Here is a 23,548-nt window from a genome sequence, read left to right as displayed (position 1 = left end):
ATGGAAAAAGCATAAGAAAAGGCAGTTGAAGCTGCTAGAGGCAGACAAAACCCTTTATAAATCATTTCTTTAACCCTAGACGGTGCTCTTAAAGGTACATTGTGTAGGTTGCCTCCTGCAACTCTATTTGAGCAGTTTCCACAGCTACAACAACTATCATTAGCCAATGATGGTCTAACTTCTCTGGAAGGATTTCCATCCTTGCCTCATTTAAAGTGTCTTGTTCTTAACGACAACAGGATCTCCGACAGCGTCAAACATCTAGTGCAAGTAGGGCTTAAATCTCTAGAGGATATCAATTTGTCAAATAATAAAATATATGTATTGGAGGATCTTGTTTTGTTGTCACTATTTAACCTTGTGTCTTAGGACTTGTATGAGTGCACTATGATGCGGCTGCGAGAGTACAAAGCGACATCTTTAAATCCCTAGAGTTTCTAGATAAGACGAGCATTGAAGGGGGAAAGAGACTTGAATCTGACGATGAAGGCAACAATGCTTAAGTATAAGATATTCACTGTCAAAAGTTTTGTTGAATATCTCTCTCAAACAACCTAAACTCAAAAATCACCAATAGTGCATAAGTTTGGTTCATGAATACATTTCTTTTCTCTGGTTGTCTTCCTTCCATAATATTTAGAATCACTCAATAACCAAATATTATCAAAGTAAAAAAAATCATGCCTGGAAAGTGTGAAAAGATTTCAACTAAAATCATTTAGAGACCAAAAACAATAATAATATTGGATTGAAAACAATAGACTTAGATAATCTAATTTGTAAAAATGAAATTGTTTATAATTACATACTTAATTAGTAGAATACAATATGAGAGCTTGATATTTCAATAACAAGGTAAGAACATGCCTCATTGGTTTGAATGTTTCTTCCACTTATGGGATCAGAACTAAGACATCACAAAACCTTGATGGTCACAAAATGTTGATGCACATGGAATTGGAATTGATTAAAGGTCCAATTCAACAAGCAATAAAGGAAGAGGTGCATGATTAATTAAAATAACTTTTGACAACAATGTGACAACGTCCACTCAATCATCCATCCAAACATGCCCTCCAAAGTTGGATAACACAAGTTCACACTAGAATGTTTAACTTGCAAGTTGAGAAATCAAGCATTAAAGAGAATTGTGGATGAAGAGCTACATAATCAATTGAAGGATTCACAATCCTTGAAGAGTGGCACTTATGCTGGTGGTTACTAAACACAAAATATTTATGGAGTTATGAAGAATCTCATGAGTGAGAGGGACATAAGTGTGACCATGCACAAATGTCGATATCAAATGTGAGTTGCATTAACAACTCTTTATTACTAACACAATTTGTTATTGTTAAACATCATAATTGTTCAAGCTCCATGAATTGCTATGTCTAAAAGGAATTATGTACACAAGTGATTAAGCATAACGAAATGGGCTCATTTCATGTTTCTCACTTCTTGAAAGTTTATCATGAAATATTAATATTACTTGTTTATGATGATATATTAATATTACTTGTTTGTTTTCATGGAGGAAAACATATCATTAAATAGATATTCTAAACAAATCTTATAGTTTTTTGTTTTTTCTTTCAAAGAATAGTACAGTTTAAATATTTTGGTTTCTTGAATAAAATTATGTCAAAAATTGTTATAATGGTAGATTTGTATTGTTAAATTTGTAAATGAGTGTCCTAATATTTTTTTAGGGCTTTGAATCTATTTATATATTAACAAATGCATTTTGACCAACAACAAATAGTCATCTCAATTCAACATTAACAATTTGTAAAACCCATTTTTATAAGTTATTTACTCAATTCCTGTGTAAGGATCATGGCCTAGTACTCCCACATAAGCTTTTGAAATCCCAATTCATTTTGTCAATCACGGTGGTTTGTGATTTGTTTATCCCATTTTTTGATAATAACATGGATTGAAATCTGGCATTAAATTCCAACCTTGTACATGTAAAAATGAACTTCAACCATACAACCAAACATTTATCTATTCTCCAAGAATATTCTCAATCAAGGAAGAATATCAAAGACCAAGTGCACTATCAACTATATGACTTAGAAAAATATGAACTAGATTAATATACATGTCTTTTAATAATTAAATGATATAGTTGTATGTTTTATTATCCATTTAAATATTTAAAAATGAAAAAGAGTGATCATAAAATCAAACATAGTCTTATATAGCCTAATTGTAACCATTATAATTGTAGACAATAAAAATGAACATAGAACAAGAAACTGCATAAATGATTAGCAACATGTCAATGTAATGGAACATAGATTTACGAATAATCATTAAGATATTACAATTTGTATATTTATATTCTTATTCCACAATTTGTAACAAATAAACATAATTACCCGATTTTTTTTTCAATAAAAGGCTAATTTTTTTCAATAAAATAATCTCATACATAAAAATAAAAAGGTCTAAATATCCTTGGTGAAATTCTAAAGTATAAGCAAAATCATGATTGGCTTCAATAAAATCATTTGCTTTTATTTGCAATATTAATCTCTAATGTGCATCGTCGCGTCATGCTTAAGCAAGGAGCGAAGAAGTGATGTTTGGAAAACAAGGTAAGAATTTGAATATATAAAGCATCTCATACAATGTGCACCATCAATAATATTTTTCATATAATGAGTCAAAGTTGACCATTCAATATTTGGTTAAACCACCTTATTCACCATCATAATATTGAGCATTCATCATTGAGTCAAACCACCTTATTCGCCATGGTTCTAGTTTGTACCCATAAATGAGGTGTGTCCCAGACCTCATCTACTTTATGTTGAAGCTACAAATTCACAAATGCTTAAATATAGATTGTTATTGCCTTAACATGATGTTATATTGTATTATTCCCATTCATTTAATATAAAGGATATGTAGCTCTTTAAATTAGAGTTGTCTCTAGGTTAATTTTGCCCAAAAAATAGTGGAAATTCTGGTATGATTTTGGTAAAAATCTAGCAGAAATTTTGGGAAAACTGAGTTACAGCTGGCAAGCTTCAAGATTTTGGGTGCCCCAGGGGTTTTTGATGGTGATGAATCCATTTCCACCATAAAAAACAACAATTTAAACACTCCTATGATCAAACATTTTGACAAAAAAAAAACCAGATTCTAACAAAAATTACTTTTCCAGAGGAAATTGTGACCTCCATAAACAACACCCTTCAAATTTTCCCAACAGTCATTCAATGTATTTCCCTCCATACTTTCCAACAGTCATTGAGCGTATTTCCCCTCCTTACTTTCCAACCACATAATAGCAAAGATCCTATTTCCTACCCAAGTTCCTCACTCGCTGATTTGATAAGATTATGCTCATTAATATATAACACGCATGCCCTCACTCATTGATTTGATAAGATTATGTTTATATATATATATATAGATATATATATATATATATATAGATATATATATATATATATATATATATATATATATATATATATATATATATATATATATATATATATATATATATATATATATATATATATATATATATATATATATATATATATATATATATATATATATATATATATATGCCATGAACATAGATATTGTGTTGCACAATGAATTAATTCTAAGAATTTTAAACTCTCATTTTGTTTAACATTAAAACCAAAAAGAATTCTATCTAATAGCATCACTCCACAACTAATCTTTCTTCATATCAATAATCAATATCTTGTGGGACTACTTCACAGCCTGCAAAGAAGTAGATTGTACCACTTAGCCAATCAATCAAATTTATGCACAGACAATCTATCAAACAAGTATAATTAATCCCTGGACTCTCTATAATCTCCATATTTGATTAGCTCATGAGACTTTTTCATACAAATCACAATCAGGTTTTATTTTTTCTCCTCCATGATAGATTCAGACTTCCAGACAATGTCTTTTAGCCCAGATGAAAGATTTTTGTAGAACTGCAAAAGAAAAACATGCATATCCAACTTGAGCAAAATATGAAAGCAATATTAAACAAATTCTATTGGAGGATCAAGCCATCCAAGGAAATGAATTTAAATATTTAGTGAAAGGGAAAACCATATGCACACTGCAACAGAGCATTCGATGCTATATATGTTGGGATATACACCATCTGATTTAAAACACCTTTAAATCAAATGGTATATTATCACCATCATATACAATATTAAATGCAATACTGCAAGGTGCACATTGTTTGCCTAGTGAAAGTACATTTTAAATACCTATAACCTCAATCATGACAAGAAAAGGAGCTAACTTCAAATACCTGAAAAATACTAGTTAATTCTCGAGGGCTAAGACAAGGATTTTTTTTTTCAGTTATAGGATTTCTATATAATATGCAATGTCCTTTAATGCACTGAACATAAATTTTATCCCCCATATTAATACCTTTGTAGTTACTGACAAGTGCCCCTTCCTTCTAGTCTTAGCACCTTGCAACTTCATCTAAGAGAAAGTGGAATAATAAGCATGAGAAATTAAATGCAAATACATTCTTTTAAATGTAGCCAGACCTAAGACAAATCCAAGAGACCAAGACAAAATTCTAGATAGATAGGTACATCTAAAACTGACATAAATGAGAATGAAATGAAGAGTTCCATGTCCCAATTAAGGAACTTGATGCCTATGAGATTACAGTGTCAACTTATAATTTTACTTTTTCACACTAAATCTAAGAGGTCCATAAGTGTCTTCAATTTTCGATATTATCTCTTTGGCAGGGCATTTGGATGTGAACCTTGTCTCTCACTTAACAAGGCCCTGGCAACGACACAACATTTCCATCCATCACATCAATGAATTCCTTAAGTATTAATAAAAGAGAAGGGGGAAAACTATGGAGACATGCACAACTTGGAGTTTTAAACATATATCAACATTAATCACACATTTCTTTTCTAGATATCTCAAACTTACTATACTTACAAACAATATCAAAGAATAGGCTACTTAACTTTTGTAGTCAGCACGATTGTTGACACCTAATCATTGTGATTGGGTGAATATATGTAAACATATGTAAATAGTAAATAATGGAGAGTAGGAATATGAAGAGACATTGGGAGGTGAAGCCCAAGAGTCCCTCCCTGCTTATATATATCCATGAGCAATCTCAATGCAAAAACACAATTCATTTGAGGAGTTACCTCCTGGCCTGACATGGTATCAGAGCACGGGTCCCAACTACTATTTTTGGCTTCCTTCTTTCCCTTGTAACTCCCTCTCTGCCTTTGTTCTACATTTCTGCAGATTGACACATCTCCCTTCTACTAACACAAATTCCTCATCTTCTAGTCGAAGAACCTCACTCATTTTTACTTGCACTCTCTTTCGAGGACGAGGATGATGCAAATTCCATCATCCACCAATTCGGGTTGAGAGAACAAAAAGTAATTTTCTTTTGGATTTGTGTCAAACTTGGTGCACATCCCCAGATAAATTAGTCAAATTGGATGTTGGTGTGTAGAGACTGAGCATGGGAATCCTTGGCACCATTGTGACTGAGGCAGATAGAGCTTGTCAATGTGGTGAATGGTATGTATTTGTTTGAAGATTGTATATTGGATTAGACTTTTTGTATTAGCGTGACAGTGATTGTATACTTGTATGGTCTACGTTCAAACTGTGTTATTTCAGACTATATTATTGACATCGTGTTGCGGTATCGTGACTGTATCATGACTGATAGCCTCCTCTCCATTCATATGTTAAATGGCATGACTATGTTTGTGTGACTTGCTGGCGTGATTATGGTATAACTCCATACTCCCAATTATCATATCGCCTCTACATACCCGTTATATATTATACCATTGGTTCGTGGCCCCCCAAACCGCCATATATCATATATCGCCCTCCTCTCTGCTCCTTCCTACTCCTCACACTACTATATAACACCTCCCGCTTGGTTGTATATAATACACCGGCTATCCTTCGGTTGCTGCATCCCCCGCTCTCTGCTCTTCACATACCACGAAACTGCCTCCCTCATATAACCACCACAAACCACTATGTTGCATTGTGTTGGTTAATGCCTCTCCACACTGCTTGTTGGTTAACGCCTCTCCCGGTTTTTAATTGCTATTGTGGTATTATATATTATTGTGTTGTCATACCACAAGGCCGAACCTACCTCCTCCAAACAACACTTGGTCAAATAATACCTCCCCCCAAAACGTTGGCCCCTCCCCCATATACCACCTCCCCAAAACATAAACTTCCCCATATAATACCTTTGTCGTCAAATATCATAGTGCAATTTTTTCTTACACAACAAGTGCAAATTTTTTTTTTTTGCAAGCAGAAGACTGATTTTTTTACACAGTACACATTTTTAAATGCATTCATTGATCTCTATAGTTGGAGTAGTTCTCTCTGGGAAAGAGAACTATCCAGAATGGTCACAGAAGATAAAACACACTCTCATTTTCAATGAGTTGTGGAAAGGAGTTTGTGTAGGAGAAGGAGATAATGAACTTGTAAAGCCCACCTCAGATAAGGAGTTCTCCATTTGGGAAAACAAGAACAACAAGGCCTATGCCTTGATTGCAGCATCTGCAAATGAAGAGGTGAGTCGCCATATTTCACCATTTTCAAATGCTTTTGAATACTTATAGAAGTTGAAGGAACACTATGACTCACACTCTGAACTTGAAGTTGTCAAATTGATGATTAAATTGTTCAGTCTTGAATTGGAAAATAATGATCCTCTTGCTTTAACATCAGAAGTAAGATCTATTATGCATGATATCAAATCCACTGATGTTCAACTAGACATTCCTGTTATAGCTTTTGTCAAGGCACTTTATCCCAATTATTAGAATTATCGTAAGTCATTGCATGCAAATGGAAACCTCAAAGATATTACCTTTGACTCCCTTATGAAGAAAGTTGTTGAGAGAGAGAGAGAGTTTTTTGTAAGAAGAAAACCCCTCAGTCTTTTGAAGAAGTTGTGTGTCTTGCACATAAAGAGAAGAATCATGCCCAAGATTCTTCTAGGGGACGAGGTGTTCGAAGAGGAAGAGGAAGAAGAACAGAGGCAGGGGGTAGACACTCTCAAGGAGAAAAGTTTGATCTTCATTGCATACGTTGCAATTGAGATGGACATGATGCATCTACATGTAAGGTTCCTTGGGACAGGATTGTGCTGGTAAAACCCATGACAAAGAGAAAGGTAAAGCAACTGAATCCTCTCACTATGTTGTGGCACATTGTAATATTGGAGTAACTGAAAACTTGTCTAATGCTTCACTTGCTTCTTGGAAAAATGATTGGTTGCTTGATTCAAGAGCAACTTGCCACATGACTTTTAGAATATATTTTTTTAAAGAATTTATTGACAATGTTGATGGAGCAGTATACTTTGCAGACAAAATCAAAACTCAAGCCATCAGGGCTTGGCACAATCAGGCTCAAATTGTTTGGTCTTCCAAACTTTATTTTGCATGATGTTTTATATCTCCCATAGTTGAGGAGAAACTTGTTGTCCTTGGTCCACATCCGCCAGCAAGGACACTCCATTCATATGTTTAATGGCAAGGTTGAGGTCAAAAAAGCATCAGAGCGCTCACTTGTCGTGACAGGGATAGAAGAAGAAAGACTTCTAAAGTTGCATGGTACCTTTGTTCATGCACAGAACTTATTATACAATTCTCATTATGATGAAGGTACATTTCCATCAAATCTTTTATGGCATGCTATATTTGCACACTTAAGCTATGACAACCTTCACTTGTTGAAGAAAAATGGTGTTACTGGTTTGACTACAAATCCCAGGAAACTTAAGCGATGTGATGCTTGTATTATAGGAAAGCATAACAAACAATATTTTCATGATTCATATTCCAGAGAACATAGAAAACTTGAACTCATTCATTCAGATTTATGCAGTCCAATGCTTGTTCCTTCTGCAAATGGAAATAAATATATGATGACATTTATTGATGACTACACCAGAATGTGTTGGGTTTATTATTGAAGAACAAATTTGATGCTTTTCAAACATTCAAGAACTTTCATAAATTGATTGAAAATGATGCACAATCTCATATTGGCTCTATTCGCACTGATAATGGAAAATAATACACTTCAAATGAATTTGAAAATTATCTTTGCCAGCATGGGATCAAACATCAAACAAATGTGCCTTATAATCCCCAACATAAACAGAGTAGCTGAAAGAATGAATAGGACAATCTTAAATATGGTACGTTCTGTTAGTGTCAGTCTTTCCAGCCTTCCTCCAGTGATCAAGCGTGCTCTTACAAAGTGGTCTCAGAGTGTCAAGGTCAAATTTTGTCATTTCAGTGAGTCTTCAAGCAAAATTTGGTCACTAGGCATTAGGTCTAGGGTTTGCTCTCACTCTTTTCAAAGTTGCCCAAATGCCAATCTATGTCACTATTCAGTTGAGTCTATCATCATTCATAGGGTTGTCATTATCATCTCAGTGTCTAATGAGTCATTTTACACCTTGTTCATGCTTCAGTTGCGCCTAGGTAAGGTCATTTCCCTCTCCTAGGGTTTTGAAGGCAATTTCTCTTGGACGGTCAAATCATCAGCAAAACTTGTATCCTGATGTTCATACACCTTCCCCTATCCTTAAAGTACCTTATTAAATGCTTCCCATCCCTTAGATCCGCCAAATTCCTCATTTTCGCACAAACCCTAGTTTCTTGCTACAACCTAGCAATTTTCTAGGTTGGGCCTGTGTTTTGCCCTTTTGGACCCCTTCCCCTCACTCGATCTCTAAGATTCCACTTTCCCTTGCTTCCTAACATCCCTCCCTACTTCCAAAAATTTCCCCAAGAATTTAGAATCCCCTTATCCCCTTCATTTTGCTTCATTTCCACAAAATTCTTTGTTTCACACATCGGGATAAGTTTCGCTCAAAAGCTGTTTCAGAGCAATCAAAGATGAATTTTGCAAAACTGAGAGACATTTTTGTCCACAAAATTCCAAGGAAGAAAAACCTCCTTCACTTTTTACACAGGTGTCATGGTTTTAGAGAAATGTCAAAAATACAATTGCCTCAGGAGAACTGAATGCACCTCTGCAGTGACCTTAGTAAAATCAAGTTTTCTCCTAGTTGGGTTGGCAAAATGACTTTCTTAATGAGTAAAATGATAACTAGACACAAAGAGATTTCCAATGAGCTATCATGAGCTCAATTTGGAGTTGAGGAAGGCATTCAAAAGCTGACTGCAACAGCGCTCTGCTTTGAGGCAGCCTCATTTGGCACATTTTTACCAGTCTTGGGAGATTTGATTTTTGACAGGGAAAATGAACTCCAAATTGAAAAATGTTAGTTGAGTTGGAAATTAGACTCAAAGACCTTTCCAACGAGCTATCTTGCGCCCAATTCTGACACCGAGAAGGCCTCCAAAAGTCATCTGAAAGTCGCGCTACGCGTTGAACCAGGCGCGCTACGCATCAGGCCACATTTCTCAGTGCAAAATTACAAGTGCGCTACGCATCAGAGGGGCGCTACGCGTTGGGCAAGGCGCGCTACGCGTTGGGTTTTTCGCCCAGTCACCTGCCTGCAAGCTCTCAAAATCCTCTCTTAGCTCAAGACAATACAAGTAAGCTTCTTTCCATGGCTAGTTTCAGTTTTCCAAGATGAATATGAAAGAAATGTGATAAAGATGCCATGCAAATTAAAAGTAAAAACCCTAAATTGCTGTGAGAAATTTAAAGTCCAAGTTTCTGCTAGGGTTTCAAACAGTGAATGCTGCCCAAGGTTTACCATTTTAATCCTTCTTTTTTTACCCATATTCACCAGCATTCTCCTAAAGATGTCCCATAAAATCCTATAATATCACTCTACAAAAATCTCAAACCCTACTCAATTCCCAAACCCTACTTCATCTCAAAACCCTACAGTATCATAATTTCATATGTTTTTCCCCTCCCTAAACTCCTTCTTTATTTTTATTGTCCCTTAATTCCCTCATGTTTCCTTTCCCTAACAATTCCCTTGTATTTATGTCCCCTTGGTAACAGCGTTTGAAAAAGTCAAAAAGCAGTTAATTGTGTGCATAGTCAGCATATACAGTTCAGCTGTCAGAAACCGAAACAGATTATGAGCAGGATTTTGATAGTGATTCTACACCGGAGGTAAGTGTGCCAAGGAGGCATCACAAAGGTGACGGAGTTCCAGTTTCATCATGAATTGGCTCGTCTCTTTGTCTTGCATTTACATGGAGACCAAGTTACCTTAGCTGGAGTCAATGTTACTCTTACACTGGAAACAGTTTCATTAGCAACAGGTCAGTAAGGATCGAGAGGCTAATCTTGAGAGGGTCAACATCCATTTAGAGAAGTTTTTGGCGAAGGCCAATCACTTGAAACATCATTATTAGGCTCGCATGCATGTGTGCAAAGTAAGAATGAAGGTACTCAAAGGACGATTGGCCAAGGCACTAAAACGGAGGAAAAGGCCCGATCCCCTTCATATTTTAGCTGAGGCTTCCTTGAAGGAGAATGGCACTAAATGACACACCTTCAGCTCAAATTTAGCAATTTTGGTCATTTTTGAATTTTTTGGTCAAAAAACAGGTTTTTACCCTCAACGCGTAGCGCGCCGCGTGCTACCCTGAAGATGGGCAAGTCCATTTCTCAAAAACTCAGCATTTTTGGATTTTTCATGACAAATTACACTTGCTCAACAATTTCCAAGACATTTCATCAGGTTTTGAGCCCTCATAAGGTCAAAAAACATGCAAAAAATGACTTTCTGCCACTTTTTGGACACACAGGAAGCAGTCTTGGGAGATTGCAATTTTGGAGGGGCAAATGGACACCAAATTGAGAAATTCCACTTGGGTTGGAAAGTAGACATCCAGTAATTTCCAACAAGCCTACTTTTGCCTCATTTGGATGTCGGGAAGTGCCTCAAAAGTTGGCTCAAATGCGCGCTACGCGTAGAGAATTGGGGCGCTACGCATCAGGGAAATTTGCCAGATTTTCACCTACAGCTCAGCAAAACGCAGATTTGACTAGTTTTGACTTTTTGGAGTGATTTTTCATCCTCCTTGATGTAATTGATGTAATTTTATGATGTCATGGCACTTATTTATCTCTTCTAGAAGATTCATTCATAAAAAGTCAAAAATTTAATGAATGAATTGGTTTCCTAGCTTATAGAGGCAAGTTGTTTTGACTGCCTAGATTTTAGTGCTCAGTTTAGAATTGTTTGAAACAGCTCCTGGAAGGATGAGCTCGACCCCTAGAGGCTAGGGAATGGGTTGGCATGGTCTATATTATGTATTTTCTCAATCATTTTCAGGGGTTGGAGAGGTTGGACTCTTGAGGGATAAGCTTAGACTGTATTACTCTTTGTATCTCTGCAATTTTGGTAAAGGAAAGACCAGGGTTTTGCAGCACTATTTGGGATTCCTGTGGTTATTTGTGTTGATGGTGTGCTTCTCTCTTGTACTTGTAAGTGTGTTATGTGTATCATTTTCCAACTTCTCTTTTCTGCACATTAAGTAAATGAAGTGTTAAGGTAGAATTCATAATTTATATGCTCTGCCTTTAAGTTTGCTTAATATCTATGTTTTCATCTGTCTAAGGAGAACTCTCGAAGGTTTCTTGCTCTCTTTAGCTCCTCACCAGTCATTCCTATCCATTCACTTAATTCAAAGGCATCAAGACAATCTCCTACCTTGCCCCAAAAAGTCCTCTGCAAAAATTGTGTCTCATCCCCGCACCCAAAATTGCTGTGCTCAGTTTTCCAACAAAACTCTAAAAATTTAAAATCAAACTTTCCCTATCAGTTTACTAGCCTAAAATCAGTGTTCTTTATTGGTCATCTCCACCCTTTTAGAAAACTTTTTGTTGAGATAGACCCGAAGAGAGCCCTCTCCTGTCCCCGTAGGGCTAGCTACGAGGCTAAGTGGTTTGATGTTGCCTTGGATTTTGCCTTCCTCAGCCTGAGGCAAATTCAAGCGCTAACACATTCCATGATGTTTTTCAAGAATGTAAAATTGATGTTTTGCGCTGATGGAGTTCTATGTGTTGTATATGTAAAGAATAGGTGTCCATCTAATGCTATTAGAAACAAGACTCCTTATTAAATGTAGTATAGCCACATTCTTTCCGTAAAGCATCTCAGGGCCTTTGGTTCGACCTGCTATGCCTTGATACCAAAGGAAAAAAGAAACAAACTTGGTGTAAGGAGTTGTAAGTGTATCTTCTCGGGGTATTCAAATACCTCCAAAGCATACCCTCTCTATGATGAAGTTAATAAGAAGTTTGTTGTATCTAGAGATGTAATCTTTCTTGAATCTCCCAAAGCTGACAATTTTGTTGAGCGGCAGCTTGATCGCTCGAATAGATTCGAATATGAAAAATCGTTTTAAGAATTTGATAACTAGATTCCACATCTTGAAGGGGGGATTCCTATACTCGATCAATATATGGAATCTTCTTATGAAGCACTCTCTCCCCAACATGAAGCTCCAACCATTGATGATACTTTGAGTGATGTGATTGACAAAAATGGAAAACACAATCTTGATTTAGTCCCAACTCAAACAACTGAGCAGCGTGGGCCATCTCAGAAAGGTCCTCCAAAATGGCTGACAAAGACACTTGGAAGTGTTCATCCTGATGAGGTTGGAAAAACATGAAGAAGAAATTCAACTAGGCAAAATGGAGGTAATGTAGACGATTTTGATTCACCTGTTGATATAGATGTTTCTTATGATTGTGAACTAAATTTGTCTACAGATTTTGAAACAAATTCCTTCAAAGAAGATGCTTCTCATGATGAATGGAAAGAAGCGATGCAAAAGGAGTATGATGCCTTGATAAAGAATGGCACTTGGAAGCTGGTTGATCCTCCATTGGGAACCAAACCAATTGGCTGCAAGTGGGTCTATAAGAACAAGTATAAATCTGATGGCTCAATTGACAAGCACAAAGCCAGGCTTGTGGCAAAAGGTTTTTCATAGAAGGAAGGGGTCGAAGGATTTGTTGTGAAGGGCCAAGAACACAAAGTATGCAAAACTTATGAAATCCCTGTATGGCCTCAATCAAGCACCGCGAGGCTAGTATGAAAAGTTAACTGAGCATCTTCTGAAACTCAACTTCAAATATTATGATCTTGATTATGCAACTTTATTTGTCAAGAAAGTTGGAAAAACAATTGTATATCTTGTGGTATATGTAGATGATATTTTGATGTTAGGGAACAATGAGAGCTACATTGCATCCATAAAGAAGGAATTGAGGAAAGGTTTTGAAATGACTGATTTGGGCTATGTTCACTAATCTCTTGGTATTTAAGTAACTCAACATCTGAAGTCTATATTCCTCTCTCAAAAAAATTACATTGGAGATCTGTTGAATAGGTTTCACATGGCTGAGTACAATCCTTTAACTACTCCAATGGAACAGAACTTGAAGCTCACATCCATTGAAGGAAAAGAATTTGAGGATGCAAGAAAGTATAGACAACTTGTAGGAAGTCTCAACTACTTGACTACTACAATACTGGACATTTCATTTGTTGTTGGAATCCTCTCTAGGTTTATGCAAAAGCCTCGTGAGGGATATTGGTCTGCTGCAAAAAGAGTTCTAAAATACTTGACGGGAACTCAAGACTTTGGACTCAAGTATCGACAATTGGGTGACTTCATCTTGATTGGATACTTTGATTCAGACTTCGATGGAGACAAAGAAACTGGGATATATACTTCAGGTTATGCTATGAGTCTTGGATCAGGAGCTGTCTCCTGGAGATCACACAAACAATCAATTCCAACAAATTCCACAACAGAGGCAAAATATGTGGCAGTAGTTGAAGCAACAAAGGAAATTGTGTGGCTCATAGTTTTTTTGGAATATTTGTATGTAAAACAAGTGTATTCAACTCCACTCATGATTGACAACACCTCTGCAATAAAGTTGGCAAAGAACCCAAAGTTCCATGACCGAATGAAGCACATTAATACAAAATACCATCTGATTCGACATCATGTTGAGGCTAAGACAATCCATCTACGCCATTGTTCCACTAATGAGCAGATTGTAGACATCTTCATCAAAGCACTTGGAAGAGAAAAGTTCGAAGGGTTCATAATGATGCAGGAGCATTTAGCCCAAGGAAAATCATTGTAAATAATAGACATAAGGGGTCATGCATTTTAGGGAAAATAGTTCCTAAGTCTCAAGTCAATTTAATATTTAGGCTTTTGAGTGTGATTTTATTAGATAATGGAAGAATATGTAAATGCTCTCAAAATAAATGAGAACATGAGTGGTAGGAGTTAGATCCAACTCTCTAGGAGCAAGAGAGAGCTTTTAGGAATCAATTAGAATAGATATGGACTATTGAGTTGATAAGGATACTTTTATGCTTTAAAACAGAGAAAAGGTGGAATAAAGTCTCAAGGAGGCTTATATTCCATGTATGCATGCATGTAGAGCTTTAGGCTTTTGTAAGGGGATTGATCGGACCTTCAACGATCTGATCCAATGTTTCCATATATATATGTATGTAAGCCTACGGGTAGAGGAGGAGGCCACGACTAATATAAATCAGGCCTGTGTGCGTGAGCAAGACCGAGGAGTCTCAATGTAATCTGTGTTTTACATTAATACATATGTAGAGTTATTTCTGAATGTCCCAAAGGAATGTGAAATGTGTGTTTGAAGTATTGTTTTATGAACTCATAGGTTCTATTACATGAAGTGTGCAGGCAGAGTTCTGCGGAACATGCAGAGGTGACATGGAGGACTGTTCGAGTAGAACAACGAAGTGAATTGGGTAGAATAGAACCCAAATGGAACGTAGAGAAAGGAGAATGATTCAGGAGAATCGAAGGGATCATTGAATCCAATTGGAACATCAGAGTGGTGCAGTAGAAGCATAAAGGTCGGAACCTTCAAGGAATCAAATCACCGAGAAATTGAAGAAACAATGTAAAATTTATAAGTTAAAGGAATGTAAAGAAGATCAAGTGACACTCAACAGCCGTTGGATCACTTAGATCAACGGTTGAGATCAAATTGCAGCGGCGGAAGACCCTTTAAAGCTATCGGGATAAACCTTGGAAGTTTGCAAAGAGTGAGCGTGATTAATTGTGGACTGTTGGATCATGGCTAGATCAACAGTCACGATTAAATCGCATATCGGCGATCGGAGGCATCGAGGGTCATCAGTTTAGCAGAGTCGCATTATCGTCGATAGCAATATCGGCGATCGGCGTTGGCTTCATATCGGTGGTCGGAAGGTCGGCTATTGGAGAGTGCAAAGGCAGCATAGAGGAGGCGGACCCGATAAGGATATGAACTGGAATTTATAATATTTGAAATCTGTAAGGAGCGGATTTCCTTTGTATTCCCATATGTTTAATATTTCGATAGTTTATATGGCGCGACCCTTTTTAACGCGAAAGCATGTTTAGCTGATCCGATAGTCATATCGAAGTTGGAGGAGGGGTGATAGCATATATATGTATAACCATGTTGAACATGCGATGGCCGATTGCAATGAGGTATAGCCTCGGAACCCGTGCCAAAGCTGTACGGTAGGCGCGAAAAGGTAAGAAGTGCAGGCTTTTCCTTTGTAATTGGAATTAAGAGGAAAATAGCGCCGATAGTGGTTTATGTGCTTTATATATATATGATCCCATGTTATAAGGGGAAGGACATATATATATGTGTGGACGAAAGGTTCCAAAGGGTTTAAAGTCTCGATGGAAAGATGTTAAAAGGGACTATTCACTAAAAGGGATGATGAATGTTAAAAGGGGTTTTTTTTTTTTTTTTTTTTTTTTTGTCCTGATAGAGGAATAAAGTGGGGTGATTGAAGTTCTGATTCAAAGGAACTTATAAGAGGGCCACTTGACCATTTATGGTTTGTAGATTTAACTCCTTCATCGAGTTAAATATCCTGGGACAGGTGTAGATGCATCATTGTATTCAATGCATACCATGGGTATATGTGCGAGTGGTTTGGACCTGCACCATAAGTGGTATCAAAGCAGAAGTTGTAATCAGAGCATAATTGAGGTCAAAGCACAATTAATATAAGAGCAGAAATAAAGCGGGGAAGATTTCTGCAAAAGGGAATTTGCACACAGGAAAAGGTAATGTGCTGAATAATAGAGACTACAGTGGGAGATTGTGGCAGTCCTAGCAGAGGCTTGGAATAAACAGAACAGATGAAAGAAAGATTTCTTAATACAAGTTCTAAAGGAAAGAGGACTTGGAAACCAACCAGAGGACAAGCCATTCAAAGTGCAGAAGAATGGAAGAGAAAGATCATGCATAGATCTTGGAAGTAAGACAATGTATTTTATCTCAAAGTTGAAGATTGTTGGTTGTAGATGAAGCATCTCAACAAATGACAGCAAGAGAAGCTGTGAGATAAAAACAGGTGAGTTCTTAAAGACAGAGTAAGGAGAATACTCTAAAGGAGAAGTGGCATGAACCTGAAGAATCCAATAATAAATTGGATAGAGAGGACAATTGAAGTGTTCTCAAGAGAAAGTGAGATATTGTAGAAGCCTAGAAGGAGCAAAGGTGTTACAATAAGAGGTTCCAGACAGAGGACCCGTGCTTACCAAAAGACTGAGTGAGGAGAGCTTAGTGAGGTAAGATTGCAGCCAGGAGGACTAGCTGTTGCAGAGGCTTGTTGCAAAAGAGTTCATGAAGAAAGAAGAGAAGAAGATGACTACTGATAGTCATAGCAGAGGTTCAAAGATAAGCCACAATAGAATATACGAGAAGAAGGATGCCAAGGCAAATGGAAAGAAGATGAGTCAAGAAGAAATTGACAGAGAGGTTGCTGAACTAAAAGGAACAACTCAATGCATTAAGGAGAATGCTTGAGGAAAGTCAGAGACTAGGTTGGGTCTTGAGGAAGAAGCCAGTGGAATGGCATGAGATGAGGAGAAGGTTGCAACAGAAGAAAGTGAAATGGCTGGAGAAAAAACTCAAGGAAGTTGAGTTAGAAATGGAAGAATCCATTTGTGAACCAGAACAAGGAGAATTTCTGGGAGAAAGTGAAGATGAAGACTTGAATACTGAAACTTCAAGTGAAACCAAAAGGTCTGATGATTTTAAATTTGACAATTTGTGTATGTTTGTAGATGAAGGACAATTTACTGATATTATCATCAGGAAGGAAAAAGACCAGCATAATCAAAATTCTGTTCTGGAAAAAGATGAGAGAGATAGGTCTCAAATACAGTTGGCGAAAGATATCAAGCAACCAAGTGAAAGGCTTGAGGAGAATGAAGAATTTCTAAATCATATGAATGATTTGGAACAACAAGGAGACATGATGACTAAAACATCAAGCGGGACCATAGAGTCTTATATTTTTAAAACTGGTAGTTTGTGGATGATTGCAGATACATCACAGAAGGATGAACAAACTTTAAAGTTGGTCAGAGAAAAGGAACATAATTCAAAATCTGTTCAGATCAAGACTAAGAAGTAGGCAACAAGAAAAAAAAAAAAAACAAAAACAAAACAAAACAAAACAAAAAACAAAAAACATTGTCTTAGAAGAGGAAGATGACAATTTTATTTCAATGAAAACTGAAGAAGTGTTGTCCCAAAGAAGTGATCCAATGAATGTCATTGGGGAAGGACAAAGATGGTTTGAAGATGATGAGACAAGAATAACTCTGGGAGAAGAGTTACAGAGGGACAACAAGGCAAAATGTACTGAAGAAGAAGAGACTATGTTAACTGAAAACATAGTAAAGGATCATCAATCCACTATGATGATAGACACAGTTGAAATAGCCATGGGAGCTGTTGAGACAGTCAGTGAAGAAGAAGAACATCTACTGAAAGATGTTAAGGAAGAAGAAGTCTATGGGAAAGACTTAGCAAAAGGAGAAAGAACATCTGATGATCTATCCGTAACAAAGGAAGAAATGGAGAATTGTGTAAAATTTCCAAAATCTACTCCAATTGAAGTTATTGAGTTATATAGAAAATTAGATTTTCAGAGAAGAGAGTTAGAAAAATAGAGAATAGATGTTCAGTATAGATTGCTGAAAAAGAAAGACAAAAACATTGTCATGAATGACAATCATAAAGAAAATAAGATGGATATGGAAGTTCAGCAGATTGACACTGCAAAAGAAGGAGTTCACTACAATGGACAAGAGCAGGAAGGCATCATTAGGACAGATGGTGTGGAAAAGAGACTAATGGACAGTCTCAAGAATTCTTTTGAGAATTCAAATCAACATACTGATGTGCTGACAGAAAGGAAAGAAACAGAGCAGCAAACTGAGTTGTTGCCAAAGGGAGATAAGGCACAACAGCCTTATGTTTTTAATTTTAACAAGTGTTTTGTGAATGCAGGTTTTGTTGCAATTGTTGGAGGAGATTTGCCAAAGGCGAGCAGCCAAATAAAGATGAAAGAAGAATACTTCATGGAAGAATTCAATCCATGGAACAAAGATGTTAAATTGCTGGAGAATATGCTGAACAGTCATGATTCAATCATGAAAGAGAGCAAGGATGATAGGGAGGCAGTCAGTAAAGTGAGCAAAGCAAAAGTTGGAGCAAATAAAAGAGAAGTTAGCATAGGAGTCACAGCAAAAATTGAAGCAAACAAAGCCAGTGTAGAAGACAACAGCAATAACCTGAAACAAAGAGAAAGAGACAGAAATATAAAGCAGAATATGGACCAGTTCAAATATATGTTGGACATAGAAATTGAAGAAATATGGCAGTTGATGATGCAGCAATCCAAATGGAGGAAAATGGTAGCAGTAGCAAGAAAGATCAATCAGAAGTTGAATCTAATTGACAGAAAGAAGAAAATGGAGCAAAAGACAGCAAAAATGTAGCAGCAACAAAGGTACAAGCCATCTGGAAAATTACAGAACAAAGTCTGGGATCCAGGAACACAAGATCTAAAGACACATGATCATGAGATCATGAATATTTTCTCCTTTAGGAGTCTGATGCAGGATCTTTAGCCCAAGTAAAATCATTGTAAATAATAGGCATAAGGGGTCATGCATTTTAGGGAAAATAGTTCCTAAGTCTCAAGTCAATTTAATATTTAGGCTTTTGAGTGTGATTTTATTAGATAATGGGAGAATATGTAAATGCTCTCAAAATAAATGAGAACATGAGTGGTAGGAGTCAAATCCAACTCTCTAGGAGCAAGAGAGAGCTTTTAGGAATCAATTAGAATAGATATGGACCATTGAGCTGATAAGGAGACTTTTCTGCTTTAAAACAGAGAAAAGATGGAATAAAGTCTCAAGGAGGCTTATCTGCCATGTATGCATGCATGTAGAGCTTTAGGCTTTTGTAAGAGGATTGATCGGACCTTCAACGATCCGATCCAATGTTTCCATATATATATGTATGTAAGCCTACAGGCAGAGGAGGAGGCCACGAATAGTAGAAATCAGGCCTGTGTGTGAGCAAGACCGAGGAGTCTCAATGTAATCTGTGTTTTACATTAATACATATGTAGAGTTATTTCTGAATGTCCCAAAGGAATGTGAATTGTGTGTTTTAAGTATTGTTTTATGAACTCGTAGGTTCTGTTACATGAAGTGTGCAGGAAAAGCTCTGCGGATCACACAGAGGTGACATGGAGGACTATTTGAGTAGAACAACAAAGTGAATTGGGCATAATAGAACCCAAATGGAACGTAGAGAAAGGAGAATGATTCAGGAGAATCGAAGGGATCATTGAATCCAATTGGAACATCAGAGTGGCGCAACATAAGCAATGAAGGCTGGAACCTTTAAGGAAGCAAATCACCGAGGAATTGAAGAAACAATATAAAATTTCTAAGTAAAAGGAATGGCGGAGAATATCAAGTGACGCTCAGCAGCCATTGGATCATTTAGATCAACGACTAAGATCAAATCGCAGTGGCGGAAGACCCTTTAAAGCTATCGGGATAAACCTTGGAAGTTTGCAAAGAGTGAGCGTGATTAATCGTGGACTGTTGGATCATGGCCAGATCAATGGTCATGATTAAATCGCATATCGACGATCGGAGGCGCCAAGGGTCATCAGTTTAGAGGAGTCGCGTTATCGCCGATAGCGATATCAACGATCGGCGTTGGCTTCATATTGGTAGTCATAAGGTCAACTATTGGAGAGCACAAAGGCAACATAGAGGAGGCAGACCCAATGAGGATATGAATGGGAATTTATAATATTTGAAATCCGTAAGGAGCGGATTTCCTTTGTACTCCCATTATTTGAATATTTTGATAGTTTATATGGCGCGCCCTTATTAACGTGAAAGCATGTTTAGCCGATCTGATAGTCATATCGGAGTCGGAGGAGGGGTGATAACATATATATGTATAACCATGTTGAACATGCAATGGACGATTGCGATGAGGTATAACCTCGGAACCCGTGCCAAAGCTGTATGGTAGGTGCGAAAAAGGTAAGAAGTGCAAGCTTTTCCTTTGTAATTGGAATTAGAGGAAAATAGCACTGAGAGTGGGTTATGTGATTTATATATGTATGATCCCATGTTATAAGGGGAAGGACATATATATATGCATGGACGAAAGGTTCCGAAGGGTTTAAAGTCCCGATGGGAAGATGTTAAAAGGGAGTATTCATTAAAAGGGATGATGAATGTTAAAAGGGTGTTTTGAGTCCCGATAGAGGAATAAAGCAGGGTGATTGAAGTTCTGATTCAAAGGAACTTATAATAGCGTCACTTGACCATTTATGGTTTGTAGATTTAACTCCTTCGTCGAATTAAATATCCCGGGACAGGTGTAGATGCATCATTGTATCAAATGCACACTGTGGGTATATGTGCGGGTGGTTTGGACCTGCACCACATAACGATGCTTCGACTCACCAACATCCCTTCAGATTAAGGGGGGGGGGAGATGTTGACACTTAATCATTAGGATTGGGTGAATATATGTAAATAGTAAATAATGGAGAATAGGAATACGAAGAGACGCTGGGAGGTGAAGCCCAAGAGTCTCTCCCTACTTGTATATATCCATGAGAAATCTCAATGCAAAAACAAAATTCATTTTGAGGAGTTACCTCCTGGCCTGACAACGACATTCCTATTTCTTAACAAAGATTGAATCAATCACAAAGAGTCTAGCATGGCACAAATGGAATGATGTATTTTAATGATTATCTCGAACACCAAACAGAAAGGAAAGAATATAATTACTATCAAATAAATGGCGTGCAATCACCAAAAAATGTTTTGAAAGAATAGTTCTTCAGAAGCTAATTGTTGAATATGAGGTTTCTATTACAGAATCAAAAGTGAATCTGCATTTCAAGAAACACAAGTTTTCTAAAACCTCATTATAACCTACAATTTTCTATAACATACCATATGTTTTTCAAACAAATTGTCGAGGTTGAGACCTTGTGACATGGAGATAAGTTCAAACACATTCATTAACATAGGATGTGTCTCTTTCTTCTATGCAATAAGATGATCCAGAAAATAAAATTAGCAAAAAATTGGTCAAAATATTGTTCCTTGAATACTCGGAAAATGAAAAACAACTTTTCACGTATAGGGTGTGTCTCTTTCTTCTCTGTGATAAGATGATCCTGATTATAAAAGTAGCAAAAACTTAGTCAAAATATTGTTCCTTGAATACTCAGAAAATGAAAAACAACATTTCACATACAAGATCTTACTTCTGAGTCATTAAAAACAACATCCACGTCATCGAGACTTATCTCCAAATCTTCTTGGAACTTGGGTGGCTTGTAACCCTTCTTAAACCATTCATTCTCTAAAATCTCAGGTGTTGTAATACGCTACCAATGAAGGATATAAATGTGCATGTCAGTTTGTTCCAAATCTCATTTCAAAAAGAAAGTGCAATCTCCTCACTCAAAAATCCATGACTTTTTAATCATTTCAAATTCTATGAGATGGATTCAAATTACTGTGAAGGAAATCCATGGGACAAGCTAAACATATTTACAACATTACAGAATACAATTCAATACCAGTTCACTTACTGTACTTGGCTTTGGATCCAAAATTCTCGAAATCATTTTTTTTGCACTAGAAGAAAACCATGGAGGGGTTCAATCTCTAAACCGCTCGGGTGACCAGGACGAGGACGACTTTGAGGAGGAGGATGAGGACGAGCTTGATGTGGATGAGGATGATGAGTATCAAGATGGGGTAACCATTAATTCCCACCGTGTAGTGCCTGGTCATATGGTTGCCAATGTTGTCAGTAATAGCTCGTATGATGATGAAAATGAGTGTGAGAACGTTGAGGTCCAGGATTTAGACGATGATGGAGATGAAGAAAGTGATGATGCCTCGTAGGGTGCTCCATTTATATCTTCTATGACGGTTCGTTTCTCTATTACAATCACCACAATAATGAGACATTTACTCTTATTGCAAGAGGGATTTTGCGAGTGAGAGCAGGATTTCTCTCGACTAGCCAAGGATTGATTAGACCTCGTATTCAACCGAGGATAAGAAGGGAATGCACATTTCTCTGTTCTGGAGTATATTCAATTTGGGAGTCATAGGAGGTTTCATTTCCTTTATATTGAATTATCACAACACAGTCGGGTCTGTAAGCGATGGAACCTATATAGCCTTCATGTGCTTCATGGCCTTTGGGGCTATTTTGAAGTTGGCTTTGCTTCCACCCAACAAAGTTGTTAGGGATGATGGTAACATGATTACTGTGATTAAGTACTCCAATGTGAACATTGAGACCACGAAGATTCTTAAGTTATTATCCAAATGGAATATGTTGTTTCTCTTCCCTACTACATGGGCCAACAACTTCTTTTACCCATTGTTGAGCCCTAGAACTACCTCTCTTCTACATATTTTCCTAAACCTTTTCTCTTCTATTTTCTTGCATCAGTGCCTCATAAGCTATCAAACATTGTTACATATTGATCTTAGGAGTGCATTTAAGTGATTTTCAAACTATATCGTTGTGTGTGCTATTTGATTTTGATTTTGTTCATCAGCTACAGAATGTAGCCACTTTCCGCAGTTGTTTCCATTGTTCTGTACGTTACAGGTGTCGGTAGGAGAAATGAGGCACGTGGGTAGCTCATAAATGATCCACACATGGACAAGGTCCTATCTGTTTAGTCAAATTCGTGAAGAAAGGCATCGGTCAAAGGATGGTCAACAGAGAGTCCTACGTCAACTAGGACTCTGTTCCAGAACATGAAAAAGTCTGAAACCGTTCCTAGGTTCATGGATTGATTTTTGCCATCTACAGGCCGTTTCCATGACACAATCTAACATCCAATTTTCATAGATTTAATGTTTATGGCAACCAAGAAGCTGAACTTCCGGATTATGGCATGTTCACGTGTCCATTGCTGAAGATTTTTCTCCAAAAGATAGTTATCTATTTTCCTCTATAAATAAAGCATTTGCAACGCAAGTAGTTAGTCTTGATGTTGTTGTTTTAGCATTATTTTGCTGTTGTAACCAAGAGACATATCCTCTGTTTTATAATACAAAAACTCTGTTTTCTTATGACTGTT

The 23,548-nt window shown here is 36.9% G+C and overlaps 1 pseudogene; it reads left to right on the top strand.

Annotated features, from left to right (window-relative positions):
• On the top strand, positions 1-22,349 carry LOC149201222 (uncharacterized; annotated as a pseudogene).
• The last annotated feature ends 1,199 nt before the right edge of the window (positions 22,350-23,548 follow it).

Source organism: Pinus tabuliformis, chromosome 2_1 (assembly GCF_031772625.1).
Source record: "Pinus tabuliformis cultivar Carrire ecotype Pingquan chromosome 2_1, CPIR1, whole genome shotgun sequence".
NCBI lineage: Eukaryota > Viridiplantae > Streptophyta > Pinopsida > Pinales > Pinaceae > Pinus > Pinus tabuliformis.
Note: the sequence above shows the minus strand (reverse complement) of the source record. Positions and strands in the feature narration are given on the sequence as shown.